The 12639-nt window shown below is 36.3% G+C and overlaps 1 long non-coding RNA gene across 5 annotated transcripts in view; it reads right to left on the reverse strand.

Annotated features, from left to right (window-relative positions):
• Nucleotides 1-12639, reverse strand: part of LOC116282434 (uncharacterized) — an 85455-nt gene that overhangs the window by 45574 nt on the left and 27242 nt on the right. For 3 of the 5 annotated variants that reach the window (XR_012077475.1, XR_012077471.1, XR_012077474.1), the window contains one exon: nucleotides 9972-10055. The exons of the other annotated variants lie outside the window; for them this stretch is intronic. This is a non-coding gene — a long non-coding RNA (uncharacterized lncRNA). Of the gene's footprint in view, nucleotides 1-9971; nucleotides 10056-12639 lie in introns of those variants that run through there. 5 annotated transcript variants of the gene reach the window in all.

The raw sequence follows: 12639 nt of genomic DNA on the forward strand, positions 1-12639 counted from the left end.
AAATAATGATACAAGAGTAATACATATTCTAGATTATTTAGATTAACATAGTTAATCTCACCACCCAGAGAGAATTTATCTTTTTCCCTTCAATCTTTTTTCTATGCCTATACATTTAATCCTATCTATTAAAATGTGATCAGTAATACATACAGAACTGAAATAATCAAATATTTCTACAAAACTTATGGATAAAAATAGTAATCAGGAACTGTTTTTAATATTTAGTTGTTTCTTCTGGTGTGTCTTTTCCTCTTATTTAAACAGGTGTTTTGTTTTCCCTAACCAGCCAGCAAAAATTAATTTTAATCTATAAAGTTACTTAAATACTCCCCATCTTTAACAATGGTAAAATATAAAATCATAATTTTAGTGATTAAACAAAACTAAAAAAAAATAAAATTAAAATATTTATCTTAGATGTTGGAAATTGAGACAAAGCATATTTGTTGTTCAGTTGAATGAACATCAAGAGGTAGTTGAACAATTTTATAGATATCTGGTGCTTTCACCAGATTTTTTTCTCAATGGTAGCACTGGATATTAGGTTTATTTCATTCTAGAATTCCTTTTGCTCAACAGAGGTATATTATTAGCACTAGTTAAGTACTGGCTGATACATTGGTTATTGAAATGTTGGGTGATGTCTTGAATACTGAAATGTATTTAATTTCCAAGGTATGCATACTCAGTTGGAAGAGACCCCTATTTGTGAATGGCTCTATACACTTCAATTTTCTTCTTATTCACTGGGTTGCTGCTCTGGAGCGCAATCTTGCTGTGAAAGCAGATAGCACCACCTGCTGTCTAGTACCCAGGGCCCATGCTGAGGGATTTTTTTATCTCCTTCTCTCAGGGTCATCATGGCCCTCAAGTGCTGGAGTCCTTTAACCTCACTGCTGCAAACCAGTTTATTTGACTAAAGACAATCATCCATACAGTCTTCTTAACCCTTTTCTTAAACCTCTCTCCAAGGCTTGCCTAATTACTTCAGTTAGATCTCATCCTTTCCCTTTTTTTCTTTAATTACCATGTGTCTGCTTTGTTTCTTCTAATCTCCTCTCCTATTTTCTAAGAGATTGATCATTTTTTCCCCTTTTTTCCTCGAATACTGGCTTAGAAGTTATATATTTTCTTTCTACTCTTTCATTAGTTGCCATTAAATATTTTTAATTCAATGTTTTATTTTGTCACCATTCCATTTTTTTTATTCACTCAAGATTTATCAAGCAACTGCTATCAGACATTATTCCAGGTTTCGAAGATATGAGTAAACTAAAAAACACAAAGTTGCTGTTCTTACAAAAATAACAAAAATAGAGAGAACTTAAAAGCATCCACACATGAAAGGGTATCTTTAAAGTATTACAATTTGATTGAAAACAAATCAGCAGTTACAATGGAAGCCAGAAAATGCTGTGAAAATGTATTCAAAAAATATATTCAAAAGTCAATCTAGAATTGTATATCCCAAAAAATTATTTGAGAATGAAGACAAAACATGCAAATCATTAGATGAAAACAAATTGATTCTTCCATTAATAGATTCTAAATAAAAGCACTTAAAATATACTTCTAGAAGAAGACAAATTATCCCTGAAGGGAGGTCAGAAAAGCATACAAGAAGGGTGAACAAAGTAGATTCCATAAAATACCAATTCTGGTGGCCATATTATTATTTGTGTCTGGATATCATCTTACCCATCCTGAAAATAATACATATGAATATACATACAAATTTGACACAACATTTTAAAATGACTATAACACAATTAAAAAATGTTAAAAAAATACATACATCAATATTATGTATATTACTATTATGTTACATGTTATTTTATATACGTATAAATTATTAGAGGAAAATAATATTTTCCTCTAAAAACTTAACCTGAATATAGAACACAGAATTTATATGAAGAGAAAATAAAGCCCCATTTTCTTTTAAAAATAATTATGAATAATGGCTTTTTCTAGGCTCTACTATTTTAATCAACTGCATTTTTTTTAAAACTTTTTTTTATTGAGTTATAGTCATTTTACAATGTTGTGTCAAATTCCAGTGTAGAGCACAGTTTTTCAGTTATACATGAACATACATATATTTATTGTCACATTTTTTTCTCTGTGAGTTACCACAAGATCTTGTATATATTTCCCTGTGCTATACAGTATAATGTTTATCTATTCAACATATGCCTGTCAGTATCTACAAATTTCGAACTCCCAGTCTATCCCTTCCCACCCCACTCCCCCTCGGCAACCACAAGTTTGTATTCCATGTCTATAAGTCTGTTTCTGTTTTGTATTTATGTTCTTTTTTTTTTTTTCTTTAGATTCCACATATGAGCGATGGTATTTTTCTTTCTGTTTCTGGCTTACTTGATTTAGAACGACATTCTCCATGGACATCCATGTTGCTGCAAATGGCATTATGTTGTTGTTTTTATGGCTGAATAGTATTCCATTGTATAAATATACTACATCTTCTTTATCTAGTCATCTGTCGATGGACATTTAGGCTGTTTCCATGTCTTGGCTATTGTAAATAGTGCTGCTATGAATATTGGGGTGCAGATGTCTTTTTGAAGTAGGCTTCCTTCTGAATATATGCCCAGAAGTGGGATTCCTGGGTCATATGGTAAATCTATTCCTAGTCTTTTGAGAAATCTCCATACTGTTTTCCACAGTGGCTGCACCAAACTGCATTCCCACCAGCAGTGTAGGAGGGTTCCCTTTTCTCCACAGCCTCTCCAGCATTTGTCATTTGTGGATTTTTGAATGATGGCCATTCTGACTGGTGTGAGGTGATTCCTCATTGTAGTTTTGATTTGCATTTCTCTGATAATTAGTGATACTAAGCATTTTTTCATGTGCCTATTGATTATTTATATTTCTTCCTTGGAGAATTGCTTGTTTAGGTCTTCTGCCCATTTTTGGATTGGGTTGTTTGTTTTTTTCTTATTAAGTCATATGAGCTGCTTATATATTCTGGAGATCAAGCCTTTGTCGGTTTCATTTGCAAAAATTTTCTCCCATTCCATAGGTTGTCATTTTGTTTTACTTATGGTTTCCTTTGCTGGGCAGAAGCTTGTAAGTTTAATTAGGTCCATTTTTGTTTTCACATATAGTTTTTCCTTTTTTAAATGGTAAAATATACATAACAAAAAACTTACAGATTTAACCATTTTAAAGTGTATAATTCAGTAGCATTAAGTACATTCACAGTGTTGAGCAACTGTCACCAATACCCATTTCTAGAACTTTTTCATCATCCCAAATTGAAAGTCTGTACCCATTAAATAATAATCCCCCATTCCTCCTTCCCTACGGCCCCTGGTAACCTTTATTCTTCAATTCTCTATCTCTGTGAATTTACCAATTCTAGGTAAATCATATAAGTGGAATCATAAAATCTTTGGCATTTTGTGTCGGGCTTATTTCACTTATAATGTTTTCAAGCTTCATCCATGTATCAGAATTTCATTCCTTTCTAAGGCTACATAATATCCCATTGTATGTATATATACCATGTTTTGTTTATCCATTTTCTGTTGATGAACATTTGGGTTGTTTCTGTCTTTTGGTTATTATGAATATTTCTGTTTGAGTCTCTCTTTCAGTTCTCTCGGGTTAATCCCTATAAGTGTAATTGTTGGATCATATCGTACTTCTATGTTTTTGAGGAACCACTAAACTTTTCCACAGTAACCTCCACATTTTACATTCCCATTAACAATGCACAATGGTTTCAATTTCTCCACATCCTCACTAACACTGGTTATTTTTTTTCTTAATGATAGCCATCCTAATGGATGTGAAGTGATTAGATTTTGTTTTGTCAAAAATTTTTAAAGCACAGTTTAAAATGCCAAATACTGTCTTATGGTTTATTAGGAAAAACATCAGTCATATCCTCTCTCCCTTCCTTTGAGGCAATAATTTTTATTTCTTTTACTGGTCATGTTGGCATTTATCTCCACTCTTTAAAGAACATGCCTTTACTTTTATTTCTTGACTTGCAGGTTTTGGTATCATCATATAAAATGACTGCTATGGAATATGATTGCTTTCATCACACATGCACCTTCTTTCCTTTTTCACACCCCTCATAACATGGTCATTGCAAATTATCTTTGATTATATCAATCAATGTAATGTTTATATTAATATGACTATGGAAAAACTACTTACAGCTGAGCCATGTAGGAAACTGTGATTAATTTTTCTTTCCTGAATAGCTTTTTACTTGCCCTGGAGGTAATTTTCGTGTTTTGTCATTTGTTTAGTTTTCCATGTACTTATTGCTAATTCAATCCCCAGTTTTTTGGAGTTTTTTTTTTTAACCAGTTCTCTAAATCTTAAGATATTTAGATGCACTGATTCAATCTGCCTGATGAAACATCTTTTAGATTCTTCTCACAGGCTTTCATTCAGTCATTATGCCTGATATATGGCTGTCATCTTGGGACCTTCCTTTGACTATCATTCTGGGCTTACTTTCCTTACTGTCCTAGATGTATCTCCTGTCCTGTCCACTTCCTTGGTTTAATTTCTTATTTTAATGATGATGGTAAGAATCACTGTAAAATGCTTTGGCTGGACAGGTTAGTTAGGGGAACTCTGATGTCACTGCTTTTAGTTTTTTCCTCCTGATCTGATCAGATAAGTAAGTGTCTTCCAATCTTCAGTATAAAGAGTGAAACAGTAGCTTCTGGTATTATGGACCTGGGGAGAACAAGATGGTTGGGTAGAGACAGCTCCAACGTGCATACATTCCCTTAATCTCACTGTTTTCTATAAGGTTCCCCCAACTTCAACTTTCCTTCGGAGTCCCCAGACAGAAACCTGTTTTATTCTCTCCTGAGAATATACCTACAATGAAAGAGGAGTGGTACTGAAGTTTTTCATGGTAAGAAGGCATCTGGTGATCTAACCGTTTCTTAAATAAACTTTCAATGAATTTTCCTTATTTCAGTCTCTTTTTTTCACCTAACTTCCAGAAGAATTGGATACTGCCAATTCCTGAGACTCTGAGAATTTTTAGTTTAAAACAAGTTGCTTCTTGACTTTCCTACTTCTGCCAAAGTAATTCAATTGTGGGGAGGTCTGCTAAGTCCTTTACAACTCATCCATCATCTTTCAAGTTTCCAAATGTTGTTCTTTTTGTTTCTTCTCCCATTTCCCCTATCTTGTGGGCCTTAAAAATTCATTGTCATTTTAATTGGATTTGGCAAGAACAAAATTTGATGCATGTGTTTAGTTTATCCTCTATATCTGGGAGCGCCATTAAATTTCTAACAAGTATAACTTGACATAATGATGTCTAAATTTAATCAATGTGTTTACCCTTCACCTTAAAAATACATGGCCTTTAGAAACCTTTAGTACTGATCACCCCATATTCCTTGTTAATATTTATTGCTTTAATTTCACCTTTTGGTCATACTTTCACCCCCAAATTAGCCATCATTACTCCTGTTATTGTTGTTTATAAAAGTGCTTATTTAGTAACTTATTTGTTTACAAATTTCTTTGCTCACCATTTCTTCTTGTATCTGACCTCTCCTTCTGGGTTCAGTGTTCTTCTTACTGAAATACACCTTTGTCTAAGACACTGTTGATGCTCTGCTCAGAATCCCTTCACTGAACTGGCGAGTGGATCCCATAGGTGCTGTGTATTGTGTTGGCTACTAGTAGTTAACATCCCTCTCCTGAGGATTGCCTTCAAGCCAACAATTCCAGAAAATATCTGGAAGTTTGCACCCTTTCTTCAGGGATCACTTGCAGCCAATGACTGACTGATACATGGGCAAAATCCTCCAGAATTATGGTGCCACTGATCCTCCTGAATTCCCTATAGGATCAGTCTAAAGCTAGACTTCAGCTGAGCTCACATCTTTGCCAGTTTCCCTTCCAGTTCTCACTCCCCTCCTTCAGGTTCCTTCTGAGAGCATTCCCTCAGTAAGTCACTTGGACAGAAATGTAGTCTCAGAGCCTGCTTCAAGGGCTAAACCCAAGGTAGTTGATTCTAGTAGTCCTAAATTTGAGCTTATGGAGTCTGCTGTTTCACCAGCTAGTTCAATGAGGGCTTTCTCATTGGAGATAGTCTGTGGCATGCTGCTGCAGTACAATACCTAACACTGTCACTTATGGTGACCGAGACAGGATATAGGTAGAAGGGGTTGCATTAACTTGTGTGATGTATTTAAGAGTACAGGAGACAGTAACTTGAAAGACTGTGAAACTGGCAGACTATTGCTAAGCATCACTGCTGTACTGAGCAATGTAGATGACAGGAAGAGAACTATTAGGCACCAACTGAAATCCAAGTATGAGTCAAAGAGCCTTGTTGGCAACTTTTAAAGAGACCCTCATCACTGGCAACCAGAAGGCAGACTGAGCTGAAGACCAGGCATAAGCCTCAATTAAGAGTGGCAGAACTTCAGAGAAGATGAATTCTCAGCCTCAGCAAGTCCCTTTGACAGTCAGGGCCCTCAAAAGAAAGGAATGTTGGGATACAGATACTGTAACCAAATAGGGTAGGGGATCCCCATGAAAGAGAACCAGGCATGGCTTTCTTGACATAAGAGAAGCCATTTTTGGCCTAAGCCATTTTGTAATCTAAGCCTGGCCACAAAGCTTGTCCTTGAACAGGTTTTAGTAGTTATTGATCTTAAGGGAACAAAAGAATGTAGAAACAAAGGACTGTTCTCAGCCAAGAGAAGAAACAATAGTAGTTAGTATCTGCAAGTCTCAAACTCCTAATCTATTCCTTCTCACCCCATTTCCCCTCTGGTAACCATAAATTTGTTCTCTATGTCTGTGAGTCTGTTTCTACTTTGTAAATAAGTTTTTTTAGATTCCACATATAAGTGATGTCATATGGTATTTTTCTTTCTCTTCCTGGCTTCATTTAGAATCACAATCTCCAGGTCCATCCATGTTGCTGCAAATGGCATAATTTTACTCTTTTTATGGCTAAGTAGTATTCCATCATATGTCTATACCACAACTTTACCCTTTCATCCATTGGTGGACAATTAGGTTGTTTCCATGTCTTGGCTATTGTAAACAGTGCTGCTGTGAACATTGGGGTGACTGTGTCTTTTCGAATTATAGTTTTCTCCAGATATATGCCCAGGAGTGGATTACTGGACCATACAGTAAGTCTATTTTTAGTTTTTTAAAGAACCTCCATACTGTCCTCCAAAGTGGCTGCACCAATTTACAATCCCACCAACACTGTAGGAGGGTCCCCTTTTCTCTATACCCTCTCCAGCATTTATTATTTGTAGACTTCTTAATAATGGCCATTCTGATTGGTTTGAGTGATACCTCATTGTGGTTCTGATTTGCATTTCTCTAATAATTAACAATGTTGAGCATAGTTTCATGAGCCTGTTAGCCATCTGGATGACATCTTTGGAGAAATGTCTCTTTAGGTCTTCTGCCTGTTTTTTGATTGGGTTGCTTTTTTTTTTATATTAAGCTGTATGAGCTGTTTGTATATTTTGAAAATTAGTCCCTAGTCAATCACATCATTTACAAATATTTTCTCCCATTCGGTAGGTTGTCTTTTCGTTTTGTTGATGATATCCTTAGCTGTACAAAAGCTTTTAAGTTTAATTAGGTCACATTTGTTTATTTTTGCTGTTATTTCCATTACTGTAGGAGCTGGTTTGAAAAAAATGCTGCGATTTATGTCAAAGAGTGTTCTGCCTATGTTCTCCTCTAGTTTTATAGCATCTAGTCTTATATTTAGGTCTTTAATCCATTTTAAGTTTATTTTTGTATATGGTGTCAAAGAATGTTCTTTCTAAAAAGAGAGAGAGAGAGAAGAAACAATAGCAAAGATAATACATCAGTTGTTAAAGACTCCCAGTTTCAGTGGTTTATCTGAATGGATTAGCCTGAAGCACTCAACCACCAGATCAACTGGAACCTAAGGGATGATGATGATGATGACCTTTTCTGACTCTAGTGACTTCAATCAACTAAAGCTTGCACCGTATCGATTGACCAAGCCCCTTCATGAATATGCATGTACCCTTAGCTTAAAACTTCCCCAATTTTGTTGTTAGAGAGACATTGCTTTGGGAAAGATCCCTGGTATTCTTTTTACTTGCTGCAAGTACTAATAAATCCTTCCTCATCCTGTTCTTTGGCTTGGTTGTGTCTTTTGGCTCAATGCCCACCAAGAGGTGAATCCAGTTTTTCTGGTAACTTGAGGACCTTGATCACCCAGTTCCTCTGAACACCGTGGACCTGCAGAGGTAGCCCACTCTCTTGTTGGGATGTAGAACTTCTCTCTGCTTGAAAACTGTATAAAGCTTCAAATGAGTCAAGTATCTCACAAAACAATGCTGGCCAGGCTCAGTATTTTGCCTTATTTCTCTCCTGTCCATCAGCTAATTCTGGGATCAATTGATAGTATGACCCAACTGGGGAAGTACAGGGTCTACTAAGGGAAGAGAAAAATATATGGCAAAGGACCTCCTGGATCTGGCTGACATCTACCAGTAGGAACCCAGAGAATAAGCCTGGAAGTGGACCGCAAGGGGCTGGATCAAAAGGATGAAATACGAAGCTGGGAAAAAGAGAGTTTACTGATATGGTGGTAGCACTGTCCAGCGACATGAGATTTAACACCATGGCAAAGACCCTGGAATTACTCTTGGAAGCTTGGCTTTCCTACTATTTCTGTGACTTTAGTCATATTTTAATCTCACCTTCCTCATCTATAAAATAGAGAACTTGAGCAATGTTTATCAATCAGTTGTTTCAACAAATATTTATTGGCCATTTAACATACACTAGGCATTGAGTCCCCAAAAATAGACGTGGCCCTTGACCTTGTGAAGCTTAGTGGGAGAGACTTAGAGTAATCAAGTGAACAAAACAATGAAGTAATTCAGGTTCCAACATCCTCTCTAAAGGAAATAAACAGGGTGCTGTAATAGTGACTAGTGGAAGGGAAGGCGTAATTTAGCTAAGATAATCAGGAAGGGGCCTCTCTCAGGAGGTGATACTAAGCTGACAACTAAAAGATAAGAAGTCAGCCATGTAAACAGCTTGCCTAGAGCTTTTCAGGCCAAAGGGAATGGAAACAGGCCCTGAGGTGAGAGGGAGATTGGGTGTCATCAACTGACAAAACTGATAAAAAGGTCTATCCAGTCTATCCAAACTGATAAACGGTCAGAGCTACACTGATAGGTTCCCTTCTTTTGCTGCCTAGGTTTTAGAATTCTACTTAATATTAGAAGTTTTGTGCTTATAGGCAAAACTACCTTTGATGTATGATACAGATTTAAAGTTATTACTATGAACTCACACATTGTTATTTTTGGATTTAAACAATAACATTATTTATTTATCCTGTTAAATACCATGTACTTTACAAATATAGTTTATCTCATTTAATTTTCCAAGAATCTTGCAAGATAGCTAATATTACCCCATTTACCAGATGAGGAAACCAAGGCTAAGAGAGAATCAAGGGTAAATAACTTGCCCAAGATCATTGAGTACCAACAAGAGCATTTTTTTCCCCACTATATCTGCCCCTAAAAATCTACCTCAGCAGACCTGGTTGTGTATCTCCAAATGCAAAACTCCAAGGGCTTTACTTTATTTTAATTTAAAGTTTTGGCCCTGAAATGTAGCATATTACTTTAAAGTAGAAAACAAATTTTAAAAAGCCTTTCCTTGATGGAGACAATGAATACCAAGTTTGTTTTTTTGTTTGTTTGTTTGTTTTTTTGTCTAGTCTGTATCTAACAATTCTCTTCTTAAGCTAGGACACTATTTTAACAAATCAGCCCAGGTTTGATTTGGATGGCATAGCTAAAAAAAACCCAACTTGGTTAAAAGTTAAATTCAGTAAATGAAGGGAGTAGGAACTACACAACAACAATAAAAATAATAACTAAAGATAAGTAACAAATAGCATATTAAATACTTAAATTTTTGATGATTATATCTGAAGGAGCTCCTCAGTATTTTATATTCTAAAGGGATGCTGCTGGTGACTTATTAGGGAGTTCTGGAGAGCCCTGGAAAATAATTTACAAATTAAACTTATTAAACTTATATTTTAAGGGCCAATCCAAAGGCTACAAATATGCTAACTAAAATTCAGGTGTGTATAAACAGATAAACAAGCAAACTTTGTATTGTTGCTGCTGAGCTTCAATTTCATAATGATAGAATAAAACACCAATTTTACCTTTTCAAAATTCCTGGGAAAATGACAAAAGACTAAATAAAGGCACATTTTCTTGGCCCAGAAACATACTCCTCAAGTTAGGACAGGATCAAATTCAAAGGCTATTACCTACATGTACTGAGGCAAGGGTAATAAAAGAGTCAAGTAATTCAAGGTGGTGGAAGAGACAGTGGCTGTTTCAGCATAATAATTAAGAAGGGCTGAGAGGCGTTCCCTCTGGTCTGTCTAGTCAAAATGAGAAACTGGTTTTGAAACTACTCCAATTTAAATGACTCTCACTCTACCCAGGATGGAACCTGATGGAACTGGCAAGGTTAAATGGATAAAGAAGTTGGAGAGGCCTGGCTGAGAGAGGCCAAGGAGGGCAGTGGTTCTCAACCTGGACTTTGCATTGCCCTGGTGGGATTTTAAGGGGTAAAAAAAAAAAAGGGGAGGATGCCCAAGGCCTCACCCTAGACCAAATGAATCAGACCTTCTAGGAGTGGGTATTGCCTAGGTATTGATAAATTTGAGAAACTCCTTAGGAGATTCTAATGCATGGTATGGATTGAGAATCACTGGGTTAAAGAAACTCAGGGGCTGTGAAGCAAAGTGGAGGGGGACGAGAAAGGGTACAGAGGGAATGGGTGGCCTTGAGAGACTGAAGGAGCCGTGCCCCTTAAAGTGCCAGGGCATAGGACTGAAGAGGATGAAGGAGCCATTCCCCAAACCCTTAGTCCCCTGTGAACCTTGTATGGTTTGGAAGATATGATTCAAACATCAGTTAAAGGACCAAGGCTTCTTCTTGACTGTTCGTGTGTGACTGGCTGAGATAACAGAATTTTAGACTGAACCCCCTCCCCGCCCTCTCACTTTTAAGCGCATAGTACTGAGGTTTCATTATTTTCTAAGGTTGTTCTTAAAATGAAAATAGGAACGTGCCAAATGGATTCACTTTCTCTGCCATCCAACATGCATGTTGGTCACCTATAAATAAATTATTTTAGTTTGAGTGAGTGTCTGAATACTGACTGAGTTTCAGTTGCTGAGTGTCTGTGGTAATCAAGCCCTTCACAGACTTACATTGGAGTGTTTACGTTAGAAAGTTTACATATGAGCTACCTCCGTATGGTTGATAGAAAAAATTACAGAAGTTTCATCATTGCTACTAATACCCACAAACAGAAATTCTGTGGAAAGGGAGGTAATTCAGTGGTAAGAGTGCCTGTTTAGCATGCATGAGGTCGTGGGTTCAATCTCCAGTACCTCCATCAAATAAATAAACAGACAAACCTAATTATCTCCTTCAAAGAAAGAAAGAAAGAAAGAAAGAAATTAATTCTGAGGAAATAGAAAGAAGTTTCCTCTGTAGGCCTTGAATTAATGCAAGTTCAGAAGAAAGAGTAGACTTGGAAGCTGGGATTTTACCAAGATCCCATTACAGCTTTTTTTATTTTTGTTTTTGTTTTTTTTTTTCTAATGTAAAATGTCTCTACTGGTCCTGATATGTCCTACATTAACCATTTACTGGACCTCAGGACAAGTGCAAATGTTGCCTCAGATGAATAGCAGCATTAGCTCTATTTATCGCATTAGTTATTCAGCTGGCAGAATCTTGCCAGAACTGGAAAAATCAGTAACTTCTAATAAATAAAAAGAAAGATCTTAGATTTGGGATACTACTTTGGACTGGTAAGACTCTTCAGTTGCTAGACTCCAGACTTAAGCAATTCCCCTGAACTCAGTGGGTATATATGAGCGCCAAAGAAAGGGAGCATTGAAAAAGGAATAAATAAATCTGAATACATGTATTGGCTGTTTAATACTTCTTAAAAATCAAAATTCAACTGAATAAATTTTAAAGATCTTATAGGCTTCATTCAGTGATTCATGGATCATGGGCCCAATCTAGCAGACAGAAAGGAGCCCTGAGGAGTTGAACAAAATGAAAGATTTTTATAAGCAGAGGTAGCAGGAACAAGGAAGCTACACTAGGCAAAAAACCAGATTAGTTACTGCAAGGTTACTTTCCCTATAGGGAACAGCAGGGGTTTTTCAGGCAGATTATCTAATTAATGCTAATCAGTGATTCCTGATTGGCTGGTTAAAGATTGCATTTCTGAGAGAGCTGAAAATGTAAGTCTTGGTTTGGTGACATGGGAGCTTAACATGAGCACCTTCATTTTGGGTCTGTTGTCTTGTCTTTAACAAGTCTTTAAATACTCCTTAATCTAGAGGGTACTTGAACATAATGAAGCCTCCTCAACTAAGAGGAAAACAGTGACAGGATTATTATGAGTCTTTTGAGTGCTGTTCCCTGAGGTTTACAGTAAATCTGAGTTCATTCCAGGAAATGTGCTAGATACTTGTTTTGGATCAGTCTTTGAACTACTCTTTGTGAATCATATATTGCATTGGAGACTCAACTAATG

This window comes from Vicugna pacos, chromosome 11 (genome assembly GCF_048564905.1).
Source record: "Vicugna pacos chromosome 11, VicPac4, whole genome shotgun sequence".
Classification (NCBI taxonomy): domain Eukaryota; kingdom Metazoa; phylum Chordata; class Mammalia; order Artiodactyla; family Camelidae; genus Vicugna; species Vicugna pacos.